The sequence below is a fragment of the Pinus tabuliformis genome, chromosome 4_2, assembly GCF_031772625.1.
Source record: "Pinus tabuliformis cultivar Carrire ecotype Pingquan chromosome 4_2, CPIR1, whole genome shotgun sequence".
In the NCBI taxonomy this organism is placed as follows: domain Eukaryota; kingdom Viridiplantae; phylum Streptophyta; class Pinopsida; order Pinales; family Pinaceae; genus Pinus; species Pinus tabuliformis.
Genome location: NC_142304.1, coordinates 781,564,043 through 781,579,367, shown reverse-complemented (window position 1 = coordinate 781,579,367; position 15,325 = coordinate 781,564,043). Strand labels below are relative to the sequence as shown.

General features: G+C 36.3%; 1 pseudogene; it reads right to left on the bottom strand.

The window, feature by feature from the left end:
* Nucleotides 1-12,897: 12,897 nt before the first annotated feature.
* On the bottom strand, nucleotides 12,898-14,413 carry LOC149171982 (1-phosphatidylinositol-3-phosphate 5-kinase FAB1A-like; annotated as a pseudogene).
* Nucleotides 14,414-15,325: the final 912 nt, after the last annotated feature.

The window sequence follows — 15,325 nt, the reverse complement described above, 5'->3', positions numbered from 1 at the left end:
GTCACCACAGATATACAAGGTCAATATCATGTGGATATGATTTGGTATTGTATACTTGTTTTATGCCTATGTTTATGTTATGATCGATAATGTTGAAGGATACATCAGCTAAGTGAAAGTAGTGTGGTTTGTGACATGCTAGGGTAAGCATGGATAAGACACAGGAAGCATGGTTTCTTGGTAAGGTCAGTATGGTTTTGGATGTATGGTACTACTATTGTGCATATATTGTATATGTTGTACATGTTTCATATATGATGTGTGCACATGCGGTGTTGTGTATATATAGTGTGGGTACATGTTGCTTATGCAGTGTTATGTACAAGATGGTACTAATAGTGTTGTATAAATGTTACATATTCAATATTGGGTATAAATGGTGCTATGTACATGTTGGATATGTGGTATTGTGTGCATATGGTGCTATGCGCACGTTATATGTGCAGTGTTGTGTACAGATGATGCTATGTATGTGTTGGATATGCAATGCTATGTACAAGTGGTGTTGCGTGCATGTGGTACATTGCTACTATGTACATATGGTGTGGTGTGCATGCTTTTACAAGTGGTGCCGTGTGCGTGTGGTCCTATGTACACATTGTAGAAGTGGCACTATGTGCATGTGGTGCTATGTACATGTCGTGCATATGGCGCTATGTACATGTGGTGTCGCGTACATGTCGTGCATGTGGTATTGTGTATGCATTGTATAGTTGTGTATTGTACATGTGGCGTTGTGTTCACGTTGAGCAGGTGGTGCCATGTACATGTGATGTTGTGCACACGTTTCACAGGTGGTGCAATCTACCAGTGGTACTGTGTACATGTTGTACGTATGGTACTGGTGTACATGTGGTATTGTGTGCATGTCATCGATGTTGTGTTATGGGCATGTGGTATTATGTATGTGCATCATGTAGTCAAGGTATTATGGTGTGCGTACTCGCTATTTTGTGCTTTGTGTAGTTAGATGTATTAGGTGGTAGTGCACATCGGGTATAGATGATGCACTGTGTTGTACACTGGGTTTAGGTGTATGTGTTGTATGTCAGGTGTAGATGCATGTCTTGCATGGAGTTGCATGTCGTATGTGGTCATATGTGTGTGATGAACACTATGCATATGTGCACATGGTTGAGGGGAAGGCACTGGATGTTTGTCCGGTGTGGCAACCAATCTAATGTGTTACAAAAAGAACCAAGGTAGAAGTAAGGATCGATGAAGGATAAGTTTTGGTATTGTATTTTTGTTTTAGTATGCACGTGATTTATAATTTTAGCCCGTGATGATTACATATGATCTATGATTTTGATTTATGATGGTTACATGTCATTTATGACTTTTATGGTTATGTTTGAGCTAACCTGATGTGATATTTTTATACATGTTGACTTGGTCAAATATGCTAGTTTGACTTATTGTGGCAGGAAGTAAACATGATTGCAAATGTACCATATTGACAAGCTACCAATGAGGTATGATTTGAATTTATTTGAATTTATTTTAAAACTGATGGAAGCTATGTGTGTGGTATAGGAATCATGAACATGCCCAGTTGGGTAGTTGAAATAAACTACAAGAATTAGAAACTTGACATGGTGGTTTGGTGGTTTCTTATGGTGGTTTGGTAGTTTCTTTATGATGGTTGACATATGCTTTATGATGTTTTGATATGTGCTTTACGTTGGTTGATACATGCTATATGATGTTTTGATATATGCCTTATGATGTTTTTATATATGCTATATGATGTTAGTATATGTTTGATATATGTTTGGTATATGATTTGGCATATGTTTTGGTATATATATTTTGATGACGTTTTTATGTGTACACCCGTGTATGGATGTAAATACCATAACGAGTTGTGTTATAAAATTCAACTATGTGATATGGGTGTTATGTTATTATGTTATCATGTGGTTATATTATCATGATGTTATGATGTCATATGAGTTTTTAAGCAGCATGATCATTGTAAATACCGTAATGAGCTATGCTATAAAGCTCCAGTATGCAGTATGTTGTCATGTTGTAATGATGTTTTGATTTTGAGTAGATCTTTCATTGTAAATATTGCATTGAGTTGGGTTATAAAGATCCATGAGTAGTATGTTTTCTTTCAGCAGGTTGCTGAGGTATATGTGTGATTGAACACCAAGGATAGTGTTCCCCCAAGGGGGAGGGTTCTGTAACAGTCCTGGTGAAACTTCCATGTAAAAATATATAAATACCATAGATGATGGGACACGTATTCCAAGCTGAATGGTGGGCAGGATATCCTAGGGGATGTTCATTTGGTTTTTTACGGCTAAGGAAATTGGCAAAGGCAATGGCTAAGGCATTAAAGAGGTAAAAAGGTATTTTCGCACATTTATTTATGAAAATAATGGAAATTAGGAGAAAAGTAGGTGAAAGGTCATAGGATGCATGTGAGAAGGAAAATGAAGGAAAATAATGGAAATTAGGAGAAAATGTAGGTGAAAAGTCACAGGTTGCATGTGAGGAGGAAATTGAAGGAAAATAATGGAAAATGAAGAAAATAGAGGGCTCATTAATAAAAAGGCTTATGAGGATCGGTGGGGAAGACTTGGTTAGTTTAGTTTTGGATCTCTCTCATTATTCTCTCTCTCTCTCTCATACTCTTGGTTACTTAGAGTTTTCTTGGAGCACTGTTGGAGGGTGTGGAAAACTTGGATTCTTGGAGAAAGAAGGCAAAGGAAGAATAGGAAAGCGTAAGAAGGCATTAGCATCAACAACTACATCTGATTTGATTGCAGGTATCGAGTTGCATGTATGATTTATTCACTAGATTTGACATCCATGCACATACATGTGGTTTCTTTGTCGTGATCTATCATTGGCAAGGAGAATTGCCTAGATCGACAGTAGATTGCCTAGCCTTTCCATTTCCTGGATAGCCATGGTGATTGTGGGTTTACTTTCATTGCTTTGTTTTTGTTGGCTCTCATGTTTCCTTAGCTTGGGTTTAGTTATTAGTCCTGGAAGCCATGGTTGAAAAAATGCTCTGGAATCCCTGTAACAACTTGGGTTGAGTTTCTAGTCCCAGAAGCCCTAGTTGGACAAATGCTTTGGAAGCCCAGTATAAGTTGTGGGTTGAGTTACTATTTTTGGAATCCTTGGTTGGACAAACGCTCTGGAAGCCCTAGAAGGCTTTGATGGAGACCAATCTGATGATGGTTTCTGGTGATGTCCGATCGTGAGGTGGAATCACTATTTGATGGGTTGAGGTGGGTGGCCTCTGGAAGCCCTGGATGAGTTTTGATTGATGTTTTCTATGAGATCCCACATTCATGCTTGGAATATGGCACGAGGGGGATTGGCTAAAGAGATACTTGGCTCAACCAATCTATGGTCGGGTGGAACGTGGTAGTCTCAACTTTGGTTGGTTCATTGCATTTATTAATGAAAACAAATTCATTCCCTTGATTTTCATGTACAAATGTACTAATACATACATACATACATACATATATATATATATATATATATATATATATGGATTTTGATGGCTGATATGTATACTGTATTTCTATTCCTATTATGTTGTTTTATATGCACATTTACCCCAGAGGTTGTTACACAGCTTCACCTCTGGAAGGTAGATCATGGGAAATAAGGGATATTTTGGAGAAGATGGAGTTCTTACTTTTCATGGATCAAATTATTCGTTATGGAAGGTAAGGTTGGAAGGATATTTTATTGATCTTGATGTGGATGTTTTGCTCTCATTATAATATAACACATATGATGAATCAAATGAGAAAGCCAAAAATATCATTTTCAAGACCCTATTATATCATGATGTTGTTATAGGAAGACACTGCAAGACTGCAAATGTGATTATGGATAAGTTGCGTTGTATGTATGGAAGAGATGGATCCCATATTTTAGAAGCTATTGAAAAACCTCTATCCATTCTTAAAGTAAAATAACATATTCAGAAGATCCTACGTTCATTGCAAAAGAAGAACCAATCTCCTCTCAAGGAGATAGTGAGAGCAGCCATGAGAGAATTGACATGAAATTCATTGATCAAGAGATAACACATGAAGATGTAATCAAGGAAAATGAGATGTTAAAGAATCAACTGCAAGATCGAGAAGAGTATTGTGCAATATTAGAATAGGAATCATCGTCTTTGATATGTGAGCTCAAAAATGAAAATAATTAGCTATCTCATTATCAAAAATTGGATAAAAGCAGCAGAATTTTGGATGAGATCCTTATTAATCAGAGATCTCATCTTATCAAAAGTGGATTGGAATTTGAGGAAGAATCAAGCCTTATAAAATAAAAGAAGAAAGTTGAGGACAATAATATAGTAGAAATCCACAAGCCCACCTACACATGCACAACATCCCAAGTCAATAAAAGATCTCAGAAGCATCATCATCAAAGGAAGCCAAGGAAGAAAAGAAAATATCAAGAAAAAGAAAAGGAGAGAAGACCACATACACAATATGCATCAGTTCAAGAAAGCAAGGAAGCATCCAAGAATTCATGATCCAGCAAATAAAAACACAAGGTATCCAAATTTATTTTACGGCTATTTTTTTCTTGCAATCATTTTGTCCATCGTGCTATAGAATGTAATTTTTTTGCAAGAAAACAAATATTGTTGGATAATCATTGTTTCAATTGTAGAAAATATGGCCACAGGGCTCTAGATTTCATATATGACAAGATTAACCCAAAAAAGGAGAAAGCCTACCATTCAAGGCAAAGAAAGTATGAATGAGAAAACATGAGTTACAAAGAACTAGCTTTTCAAAGGATTTCAAGGAAGGATGTTTTGTCTTGCAAAGAGATAAACTACTCAAGGGGAGTAGATCCTTGTCTTGTTCCCAATAGGAGATGGCTTCAAGAGAAGGAAAACTTGATAGGTGCATGCGATTAAAAGAAGGAAGTTTCATATTCATGCATCTATTCATTTGAAGTTGAAGCATAGAAGGAAAGCGCATGAGTCCAGGGGGATTTCTACAAAGTTTGATATATCGCATGTCATTTTGTCTTTTGTCTCATTATTTTTGGTGATTGTAGTCATGTTGTGTGAAGATCATTTTATGTTTATGGACACTAACAAATGTCTTATGTAGAAAGAAATAGTTGATGGAGGAATGGCATATGCTTGGGGGGAGTTTGATATGATTCTATGTTATGCGTGTCTAACATTTATGTCATGCGAGAAATTATGACCTTCATGGGAATTTTTGTGATAGCTTGAGAGAATGATGTTACTCTCATTTAGTCCCTCACTCATAATACTTCATTAGATTGTCATCTTTCACATGAGGAAGAATTAGTGATGCATGCATGTGCCTTAAGAGTTGTTGGTTGGTTTTTGAGGAGTATTGTTGCATAGTTCTTGCACATTACATTGGTGTTCATGGTTGAAGTGTTCTATATTCCATGTGTTCTCTCATGAGTTATTTTACTCCTTTCATGCCATGAAAACTTAGTCAAGGTCCAAGCCATCAAGATTATAATGTTGAATCTTGTGCATGATCATTTTACTTTCAAGACTATCACATGTACTTTTTGATGATTATATGGATTATGCATGTTTGGTACACATATGATATCATGGGAGCATGGATGAAATTTATATTACAGATTCCTCATTTTGATGATCATATTATGCCTAGAGGATGTGCTACAGTTGCATGGTTATTATTTGAGAATTGTTTTTAAATATTGTTGCTGCAATATTGATTTTAGATCAGATTATTGAAGTTGAGTCATTGATGATGTTTTTGCTCATAATATATGAGGTTTTGATGGCTTCATGATGATTATAAGCTTGTTGTTACTAATCTTCAGCTCGAGGTTATCATGATTAATTCTTGCTACTTACTGGCAATTGCTACATGTTGATGGATAGTTTCTGTTATGATTTATTCATAAAGACATGTGATTTTGAGGTTGTTGATTGTTATTGTTGTAGGTTGCTAGTTCATGGCATGTGCTGGCAAAAATTTTGGAGAGAGTTGTGTCTATTGTTTTTTGTTATGGAGTTATTCATTTTGATCATGCGTTGTTGCTCACATTGTCGTAGCATTTATAACTTTGTACTCTCATATTATGAGTCATGGGTCATATTGTATGTGTGGTCATAAGTCAAGATTGTGTTTAGAGAGAGATTTGAGAGTCATTTAAGTTTTTTTTTCCAGCTGGTATATGTTTATGTCTTACAACCATATGTAGGCTTTGAGGTCCTTTATGTAGCCATGTAATGTCATGTATCATTCTTGATTCGTGGGTGAAGTAATTTTTCAACCTTGAGGAGGCATTATATAGTCACATTCTGTCATTCTTGTAGCCATGTAATAGGCCTATGAAGCCTTATATTTTTGTTGCAAATATTTTTGGGTCATAGTCCTTAGTTCTCTAGCCTCTTGCATGTGGCATGGATGAAATGATTGTTGCATTAGATTGGTGAGACATTTGTAGCCTCTTGTATATCTTCAAGAGGACTAATTTAAGCGAGAGAGTGTTGATTACCACATCATATTATTCGTGATATCTGGTTTCCCACACTATGCTTTTATTGTGCTACTGTTGTTTGATTTTATAGTACTCAAGAGGAGCATGTTTTTCATATGCTTGTTGATTTGGTGGATACTTTCTTACTGTTAGCGGGAGCATGGTTGGTGCTGCTATGTTTTTATTAGATTAGTATATTGCTACTATTTAGAGGCATTGTTACTATTTTTTGATGTTGTTGTTGATGGGCATGATGTTTGGTGATTACTATGGAGAGAGTTTTGTTTCTTATGGTATATTATTGTTGATGCTTATGTTGCTGCTGAGTTGAGCGTTTTTGTTATTGTTGGTGCATATGATGTTTTCTATTGTTGAGAATCTTGTTATTGTTGGATATTCTTGTTTCTAATAGTTATGTTGCTACTTCCATGCTATGGGATCTTGTTATTGTTGTTGATCTTAGAGGAGTGAGACTGGTTTTTATTTGGATCAAGTATTTTTTCCTTGATTATTATGTGAGTATTGATGACTTGATTTTTCCCTTTTCCACTGATGTTAAAGGGGGAGTGAATGAGGTTGTTTTGGTTGACCCAACTGGGGTTGACATCAATGGCAAAGGGGGATATTGTTGGCATTGATGTTGTGATGGTTTATTTGGTTGGAATTGATGTCAACCTAGTAGCATGGTGTTGGAGGTTAATTGAAAGCAGTGACTGATGGTTAGCATTGATGTCAACATGGACTTGTGCTGGAGATGATATGCATTGAATTATATGGTTCCTTATGTTGCTTGGTTGCAGTGGTTGTTGGTTGTTCATTGCATGTGAGGTAGAGACACTTGACTTGTGCATTGGTTGCAAACTTGGTTTATCCATTGGTTTCACACTTAGCTTGTGTATTTTTTATAGACCTTACATCAATGGGTGCAGATGATGTTAATGAAGGTGTTGGAGAAATTGTGAAGTAGTTTTATGGCCTATATGCTAGTGCATTTGATTGATGACATTCAAGTTGACCTAGTTTAACTTGTGTTGATGATGGAGATGGATCAATGGTTTGTTGCAATGTTACATTGGCTATAATGAATCCCTCAGGTCCTACAAAAGGTTGACAAGTAGTGGAACAATTTTGGGCAGGTTCTGAGCTCAAAAAAGTTTACTTTGACCGTCCTTTGCCATAGTCACATGCTTGATGGGTCAAGGGAGTGGTGTTAGGCTCCATTTTCTAGTAGGGAAGGCCCAAGGGAGAGGTTATAGCACCAGTCGTATGTAGTGCAGTGTTAAGGGAGCGACTGGGCCTACAAGTTAAATTTTCCTCTGGATTTGTCGTGCTCCTCAGCTATCTCGTGATTTTATTTTAAGGAAATGAATTGTATTTTGATGGAGAAGCTTTTATTGACTAAATCAATTGGAGAATCAAGTTTTTGAGGCGCGAACACATTAATCAAGTAGTGGATAAGATGGAGAATTTTTTTAAATAGTGGAGCACCTCTACCGTTTGTGAGGTTACTTAGTGCTCATATTGTAGAGTTGAAGTCTGTGTAGAGCCTAGAGGTCGAGTGCCCAATTGTAGAAGAATTTCATAGGCTAATGCTTGTGTTGAAGGCATGTTTCTATAGTAGATTTTGAGATCTTGATGACAAAGGAAATGAGGAGAGCATAGCTCCTTGGTTATGACTAGTTATTTTTGTATGCAAGGGTAGAGAGTTGTTTCACATAGTTATAGTAGTATTTCATTTATGTTGCATATTTTAGATTTCATTTTGATTATATGCAACTAATGAATTGTGGCTATGTGTGTTGAGAGTGGTGTCCGGGTGATTCTGAGTGTATGGATGGAATGATATTGTGAGTGGGTTTTGTAGTGAATTGAGATGAGTTGCATCCATTGTATTTGCAAAGTTGAGGTTGTTTCATTGATTGGTATTTTGTTATTCTTGAGTTCATTAGAGAAGAATTTGTTGTTGTCTTGTGTAGGGGTCCAATTTGAAACATTATGAAATGAGGCCCTAGAGTGATTATCAGATCAAGAAAGCTTGGTGAAGAAGGGATGGGTGTTCCTTGCATATGGGTGTAGGTGGATTCAGTAGAGGAAGTAGTATTCTCATAGTCTAATGGTTGTTGAGAGTCTTTTAAGGGATAGGAGTCTCCATGGGATGGGTGTTCACTTAGTTGATTTAGAGAGAGAATATTCATTTTTGGACATAGCCAACTATGATTATGTAAAATATGTGTTTGATTAATGAAATTACAACATAGTAGAAGCATCATCAAAGGGTGGTTTTTTTTCCCTAGAGGGGGGTTTTCCACCAAAGATCCTTGTGTCATTTGTACATGTGATTGTTTTGGTTATGTTAAGGTTTTCATGTGATGATCATGATATTTTTTATTTGATTTTTTTGTTAGTCTACTAATGGCATAATGTGTGAATTTGTTTCAGTAAATTGAAAAGAAATGCAAAATTTAACACTATAGTGAGAAAATTTCCAGCAATTGAAATCATAACAAGATGCCTTTGTTGCAGCTTCACTGTTGGAAGGTAGGTCATGGGAAATCAAGGAGATTTTGGAGCAGATGGAATTCTTACTCTTCATGGATCGAATTGTGCATTATGGAAGGTAAGGTTGGAGGGATATTTTAATGATCTTTGTAGGTTTTAACCTTGTACAGAAATGACCTGCATACGAATTCTAAAACACAGAAAAAAAACAATGTGAGAGCATAACACATAAAACACATATACACAGAGATTTTCCCCTATATCCCAAAACCAGGACTAGAAGCTTGATTTTTCATTATGTTCCTTTCAATGTTATAATACATATTTATACATGCCGAAGCATCCAATACCATGGACCGAAAACCATCGCATCTAAAACCATTTGGAAAAATCATGCACAAAACCATAGGTGGGTCTGCCCAACCTAACATAGGGTCCAAAACCAAAATTTTCCGGGGCACTGCCCCGGACACCATAGAGTGGGGTTACCTGCACCCCTCAAACACCCTGTGACTCCCCCCCTCATTTATGCAATCGACGCAATGAACGGGGGGCTCCACCCCCCTCTAACCCCCCGGTTAACTAAGTGGGCTAGTCATGGAAAGAATATAACATAACCCAACATTCTCCCATTTGTTGTTTTCTTTCCATAAGGGCCACAAGAGAGCTTAGTCATTTATCCAGCCCTGCAATGCCCATTGTTTCTCTACAACAAGAGAACTTCTTAGAGCTCACAGATTTTGTCAATGCATCTGCAATATTCTTCAAAGTGTCCACCTTTACCAGCAACACCTTTTTGTCTTCTATCATATCACTCACAAAGTGATATTGAACATCAATGTGCTTCGTCTTTAAATGATATGTAGGGTTTTTTGCCAAGAAAATTACAATTTGTTTGTCACAGTCTATCCTTATAGCTCCCTATACTAACCCCATACTTGAACACAATCTCTACAACCAAACTACTTACTTGCTTGCATGAGTGGTTGCCATGTATTCTAACTCTGTAGTTGATAGTGCCACTACAGATTGTTTCTTATTCATCCAACTGGCTGCACCTCCAAATAGGTTAAACACATACCCACTTGTAGATCTTCTCTGATCTGAATCTACAACCCAGTCTGCATCAACAAAGCCACGAATATCCAACACTCTGTCCAATCTTGGTCTTCCTTGGTAGCACAAACCATAATCACTAGTACCACACAAATACCTGAAATCCCGCTTCACTGTTGTCCAAGGCTCCTTTCATGGTTTTGATATAAACCTGCTCAATAATCCCACTGCATGTGAAATGTCTTGTCTAGTACAAACCATTGCATACATCAGGCTACCGACTTCACTTGCATATGGAACACGAGACATGTCCTCTTCCTCTTCTTGTGTCTTGGGACACTATTCAACAGAAAACTTTACACCTACATGAATAGGAACCTTCACCGGTTTATTATCCTACATATTAAACCTTTGCAGTATTGTCTCGACATACTTCCTTTGGTTTAACCAGAGCTTCCTCTTTTCCTGGTCTCTTTTAATTTCCATGCCCAAAATATAGTTTGCAGCACCAAGATCTTTCATGTCGAATTTGGAGGACAATTGGGTCTTCAAATTCTAGATAATTTCTTTGTCATTTCCAACCAACAACATATCATCAACATACAAGACCAGATAAATAACACGGTCACCAATTAATTTAAAATACACACAGTGATCTGCTTTGCTTGTGGTGAAGCCAAGTCCCTGTATAAATGTATCAAATTTCTGATACCACATCCTTGGTAACTGTTTTAACCCATACATAGACTTCCACTACAAGAAGAAAGGACATTGGTGAGGGTCAAAAAATGTCACCATAAGCTCATTGGTGACAGTCAAAAGAGCTTCCGTCACCAAAAACTGAACGTCACCAAAGGTGGTGTTGCCAAAAGTATAAGTGTTATGGTCACATTCAATTTTTGTCACCAATAATGATTTATAATGACAGATAGTGATCGTCACCATTTTGATATTAGCAATGGTGATGAACCTTAGCCTCCATCATCAAAAAATTGAACGTCACTAATGGTGGCGTCACCAAAAATATAGATTTTGTGACATTCAAGGTCCTTCATGAATCATGATTATAATGACAGGCAGTGACCATCACCATTTCATATGAACAACAATGATTTATTGTGATGGACCTTTCATGACCATCACTATTAATGCATATATGTATGGTGATGTTCATTGATTGTCACCATTTCATATGAACATTAGTGATTTATGGTGATGGACCTTTCATGGCCATCACTATTGATGCATATATATATGGTGGCATTCATTGACCGTCACCATTTCATATTTTGGTGAGGGTTGAAAAATGTCACCATAAGCTCATTGGTGATATTAAGAAGAACCTCCGTCACGAAAAACTAACCATCGTCATTCCATCTGAATATCAAGGCGTGGTGGAATCAAAACACCAACCTCCTACCTATAAAGCAGGCACTCTTCCATTGAGCTAGCACCCTTTAAAGAATTAGACTTGCAAGAATAGATCTAGGGGAATAACAAAAAGATCCATAGATAATAGGATTAGAGTGGTAAAAATAAATATGATAATCAAAATAATAACCAACAATGAAATCTACTAATTTGAACATGTTTAAAGTACATTAAACAGAGATGGCATCCATAGTACATTAAAGTGGCATTGGTCAATGTTGGGCTTGGTCAATTGCCGACTATCCATAGTGCCACCAATCTAATGAAATGTGACAAGAGATGTTTCCATTAAGGGAGAAGCATGTTTAAAGCTTGTTGTTTCTTGATAACCATTGTCTCTAACTAACAACCATGCATAGTTCTAGCCACTGCAAAACATGGACACAAAAGTGAGCATAAAGACCAAAATCATAGTACCACCAATATAATGAACTGTGACTGGAGATGTTCCCATTAATGGAGCAACATGTTTAAAGCTCACACTATTTCTTGATAACCATTGGCTCCAACTAACAACCATGCATAGTTCTAGCACATCACTGCAAAACATGGACACAAAGTGAGCATAAAGACCAAAATCCCAATCTACCTTAATGGAAAAAACAAGAAATCAAAACTTACTTACAATTTACCAACCATTGAAAGGATAAAAACATGAAAGAAAACGTCTTGATACTCCTCATCAAGGACAAAAAAAATCATATCACCTTCAAATGAATTTAGAAACCTTTTGAGTTCAAAAAATGGTGTTAATACACTTAACTTTAATTGGTTGGAAAAAATAAGTCAAGGAGGCATTTTAAAATCAACCAGAATTATTTATTCATGGCATAAAACAAGTTCAATATTAGAGCATTGAAGATAATTGGACTAGCAAATGAAATAAAATATTCAACCAGAAGATATTATCAGTAGAAATAAAAAGGAAAAGAAAAAGAAGATGGGCACATTTTACTTTAGCTAATAGCTAGATCCACATGAGGAACTTAAAATGAGCTTCTCCAAACCTTTCAAATAGAGGAAACCACGACCTATTCACATAAATGATGGTCACAAATAATGAAATCTTTGACTGCCAATACTTGTTGCTTTGCCCTATCATAAAAGTGAAATATCAAGAGCATATGCCTCTAGTAAAGAATGTTCAGTTTGTCAATTGTAATAATGTCGCAATCATTAGGCTATTATCATTAGGAAACTTCGTTGCATAAAAAACATCATACAAAGAACTGTTGGCTTTATCACCAATATAAACTAAACTTCATGTATTGAAATTTGAAACGAAGAAAAAAAAAGTTAGTGTATTCATCTCTGAAACGTTGATAGATACATGCTCTGACCCAAGCAGCTGAAATTATTGATAATGTTACCTAAAATGGAAAATCAAATATGAAAAAATATATTTCAAAGAAAATGTATGAGTCTATTATTACCTAAAACCATCTCACAATGCTCTTCAACTCCAACAAGTAATGAATAATTCATGACATCAATTGACTACAAACACACATTGCACACAATCATGATAATTGGCTAGCTCAACAAAAAATTGAAACTAAGATTACAATTATGGTTGATTAAGAAAAACGAAAACTATATTTACCACGAGAAATGAAGTATCATTCCAAACTGCTCTCTCCAAAAGGTGCTTGGCTTTATTCCCAAGAAATATTGGAGCAGTTGGCATGGTCTCTAAGAGATTTTGGTCCAAAAGAGCTTTGTTTTTGCCTGATTAATCTGCATTGCAATGGGAGCAACTGGAAACTTTGAGGTCATAAACATGTGTTACATTTCTTCCAAACAATAGATTTTCCATTGCCATCAATTCATCCTAATCTCTTTGTCGCCTTTTGCATTCTTTATAGTGACTCAAAAGATGAGCACATTATGTAGCATGCACACACAAAATGAAGGAAACAAAGCCTCATAAACTCTCTAGGAGTCAACAAAAGGTAATTGTCAAATATAGAATAAACAATAATATGAATATCCAACCTGATAAATACCAAGGATCTTTGCCAAACATGTGGGGCTTCCAGAACATAATGAGTCATAGATATTTTAAATATTCTGACGAAAACTTCATAAAAGATTCCAATTCTATCATGGTGACTCTCTTAATAATAAATCTTTCATCCAATGATTTTGCAAAAAACACATTGCTCTTTCTTCCTTGAGGTCACCATTTCTTGCAACGATTTAGTGACAATCTAAAGTCCATCTCTGTTAGACAACACTTTTCCTAAGGGCATCAAATTGTTTTGCATAATAATGGGTTACCAAGTATTTAACTTTTTTAGGAGGACCCTCATCACGAAAGGATATTTTTCTATGTGTCTTTTATATATAGTGATGAATCTGAACCCCCTTTCCCTTTGGAGCCATATGTGTAAATATCCTCATATCCTAAACTTCTCTCTTTGTAAAGAGCTTTACTCGAGTCTAAGGAACCATCTGACAGATAAAGTAGATTTGAAACAACTCCACCCATACCAAATAAATCTTCACAATCCTTTTCTTTATCCCTGTCTATTTCCTTTTGCTTCTCACTATCAGGTACCTTGTCATATAGGAAAGCCTGATATTCTTGTGAGCTTAGTGCATATGCTATTATGCTTGTTGGCTCATCATCATAAACAACAATAACCATATCATTGACACTGGTTGGTAAAATAAACTTACCCACTCCATTACCACCCAGATGACTGACTGATGAGACAAACATAGGACTATAGCTTCTCTGAGAGTCAACTCTAATAGACCCCAATAAATTTTCTTGTAAACTCTTGTTGTAACTTTTTGGTAAGTTTGACATAGTTGCCCCAATGCAGCTTCCAAACTCTTTCGATAGATTTAATGATTTTACTGGTGAGGGAGGGATGCTTTTCTCAGGCACCTCTATTCCACCTTTATCGTGCATGTTTTAGGCAGATTCGGACATCATCCTGTCTCCTATTGCAATTTGTTGAACTGGATTAAAATATTTTCTGTCAGTAGATTCACTACCACTGGAAACAATAGCCAAAGTGGCAGAACCAACCTTCCTGCCCTTGTGATGTCACAGATATAGCCTAAGATTTTACTAATTGGCCTTCACCTGTCCATATTGCATCTAATGTATTTGATAGATCAATGAGGATAGGAGAATCCTGCTTTGACAGTTTTTGACAGGGTGCCATATCTTCATCTAAACTGTTTGTATTGTACCTACTATCAACTTCTTCAAAAGGCATTGTCTCAAAAACATGGATGTTGGTATCCCATTCACCATTCTCCATATCAAAAGTATGAAACATGGTACCATTAGTTATATTGGATGAATCTCTAATGTTTGGATCTCCTTCCACATCATCCAGATATTCTGGGTTGTTTTACCTTCTGCCAATTTAATAATTTCCATGCCTTAATTTAATTTTCCATTCACAGTCCCAATTCCCTCTAAATGGTCACACAAGTAGGAATTTCCCACATTACTAATCATGTAAAGTTGCCCAGATCCATTATCTAAAACATGCTTGTCACTAGCTTGGATATCTTTGACCTGAAGATTCCCAAAATAGATAACTTTGTCCAAAAAATTTCCATCAACCATGGAGCATGTGTCCTTTGTCATCAAAATGCCAAAACCACCACTAGCATTGTTACTATCTTTGACTGTACCCTAAAGGCCTCCAAATTTTTCATTTATGCTAGAATCATATTCCTCATGTGGAGTCTTAAAATCCTCCAGTGGACTAGATTCCAATTTCGCAAAAGTGTTTTTCACTCTAAGAGATGAATCTAAATGGAAAAGACGATGATCCTATTCATAGGCTTCATAAAGAAGAAGAAA